This window comes from Schistocerca gregaria, chromosome 4 (assembly GCF_023897955.1).
Source record: "Schistocerca gregaria isolate iqSchGreg1 chromosome 4, iqSchGreg1.2, whole genome shotgun sequence".
NCBI classification, from domain to species: Eukaryota; Metazoa; Arthropoda; class Insecta; order Orthoptera; family Acrididae; genus Schistocerca; species Schistocerca gregaria.
In genome coordinates this window covers 244,663,415-244,666,037 of record NC_064923.1, presented here as the reverse complement: position 1 = coordinate 244,666,037, position 2,623 = coordinate 244,663,415, and the positions used below count along the sequence as shown (strand labels likewise).

General features: G+C 44.9%; 1 non-coding gene across 1 annotated transcript; it reads right to left on the bottom strand.

The window, feature by feature from the left end:
- Positions 1 to 1,797: 1,797 nt before the first annotated feature.
- Positions 1,798 to 1,881, bottom strand: Trnas-aga (transfer RNA serine (anticodon AGA)). The gene is given in 2 exon segments: positions 1,798 to 1,832; positions 1,842 to 1,881. It is a non-coding gene; the product is annotated as a tRNA-Ser (tRNA).
- Between the last annotated feature and the right edge of the window lie 742 nt (positions 1,882 to 2,623).

Genomic DNA, 2,623 nt, shown 5'->3' with positions numbered 1-2,623 from the left:
TTCATTCCTCGACGAGCTGAGTTTCCCGGATCATTTTTGTACTTCCTCCTTTAATCGATCAACTGAAGTATTTCTTCTGTTACCCATGGTCTCTTCGCAGGTACCTTCTATGTACCTATGTTTTTCTTTCCAACTTCGGTGATGGCCCTTCTTAGAAAAGTCGATTTCTCTTCAACTGTACTGCCTACTGAGCAATTCCTTATTGCTGTATCTAGAACCTTAGAGAATTTCAAGCGTATCTCGTCTTTCCTTACTACCTCTGTATTCATCTTCTAGGCGTATTGATTCTTCCTGACCTATGTCTTGAGCCTACGCTTCATTACTACTACATTGTGATGTGAGTCTATATCTGCTCCTGGGTACGCCTTTCAATACAGAATCTGATTTTTTTTTTTTTTTTTTTGAAATTTGTGGTAGGTTCCTGTGGGACCAAACTGCTGAGGTCATCGGCCCCTAGGCTTACTCACTAATTAACCTAACTTAAACTATCTTACACTAAGGACAACACACATACCCATGCTCGAGGGAGGATTCGAACCTCCGACGGAGCAGCCGAGCGAACCGTACAAGGCGCCCAGACCGCGTGGCTGCCCCACGCGTCGGAATCTGTGTCTGACCATGATGTAATCTAATTGAAATCATCCCGTATCACCGGGCCGTTTCCAAGTATACCTCCTCGACTCGTGATGCTTGCACAGATATTCGCTATTACTACCTGGAATTTATTACAGAACTCAACTAGTCTTTATCCCTTCTCATCCCTTGTCACAAGCCCATATTGTCCTGTAACCTTTCCTATACTCCCTCCTCTGCACCTGCATTCCGGAACCCCATGACTATTAGATTTTCATCTCCCTTTACGTGCTCTGTTATCCTTTCAATATCATAATATACATTATCTCTTCAGCTTGTGACGTCAGTATGCATACCTTAACTATCATTGTCGGTGGTGGTTTGCTGTCGATTCTGATAAGGACAACCATATCACTGGAGTGTTCACAGCAACACACCCTCTGGCCTATTTTCCTGTTCATAACGAATCCTGTCCCCGTTGTACCACATTCTGCTGCTCTTGATATTACCCTATACTCACCTCACCAGAAATCCTTGTCTTCTTTCCATTTCACTTCTCCTACTATATCTAGATTGAGCCTTTGCATTTCCCTTTTCAGATTTCCTAGTTTCCGTACCACGTTCAAGCTTTTAACATTCTACGTCTCGACTCGTAGAACATTATCGTTTCGATGATTATTCGGTGTTTTTCTGATGGTCACCTTCCCCTTGGCAGTTCCCTCCCAAAGATCCGAATGGGGACTATTGCGGAATCTTTTGCCAACGGAGAGATCATCATGACAGTTTTTCAGTTACAGTTTTTACTTATCCATGAAAATATTATTCAGTAACATTGAAGTGACAAAAGTCATGGGATGCCTCCAAATATTGTGTCGGATCTCCTTTTGGCCACCGTAGTGCAGCGACTCGACGTGGCGTGGACTCAGCAAGTCTTTGGAAATCCCCTGCACAAATATTGAGCCATGATGCCTCTGTAGCTAATTGCCAAATTATTGCCTTTTCAGGATTTTGTCCTCGGACTGGCATCTCGATTACGTCCAATAAATGTTCTATGGGATTCATGTCAAGTGATGTGGGTGGTCAAATTATTCCCTCGCATTGTGCAGAATGTTCAAATGGTTCAAATGGCTCTGAGCACTATGGGACTTAACATCTGAGGTCATCAGTACCCCAGAACTTAGAACTACTTAAACCTAACTAACCTAAGGACATCACATACATCCATGCCCGAGGCAGGATTCGAACCTGCGACCATAGCGGTCGCGCGGTTCTAGACTAAAGCGCCTAGAACCGCTCGGCCACACAGGCCGGCTGCAGAATGTTCTTCAAAAGAGTTGGGAATGATTGTGGCCCGGTGACATGGCGCATTCTCGTCTATAAAAATCCAATCGTTGTTTGGGAACATGAGATCAATGAACGACTGCAAATGGTCTGCAAGTAGCCGAACATAACGATTTTCAGTAAATTATCGGTTCAGTTGGACCAGGGCGCCAAGTCCATTCTGTGTGAACACAGCCCACACCATTATGGAGTCACCACCATCTTGCACAGTGCCTTCTTTACAACTTGGGTCCATGACTTCGTGGTGTCTCCGCCACACTCGAACCCGCCTCTCATCTCTTACCAACTGAAATCGGAAACTGTCTGACCAGGCCATGGTTTCACAGTCGCATAGGGTCCAACCGATATGGTGACCAACCAGTCAGAGGCGCTGCAGGCGATGTCGCGCTGTTATCAAACACACTCGCATCGGTCGTCTGCTGAAATAGCCCATCAACGTCAAATTTCGCCGCACTGTCCTAACGGATAAGTTCGTAATACGTCCCACAATGATTTTTGCTGTTATTTCACACAACGTTGCTTGTCTGTTAGCACTGACAACTATATGCAAGTTTCGCCCCATTTGGTTGTTAAGTGAAGACCGTTTGCCACTGCATTGTCCCTGGCGAGGTAATGCGTGAAATTTGGTATTCTCGACATACTCTTGTCACTATGGATCTCAGAATCCTGAATTCCTTAACGATTTCCGAAATGTAATGTCTCGTGCGTC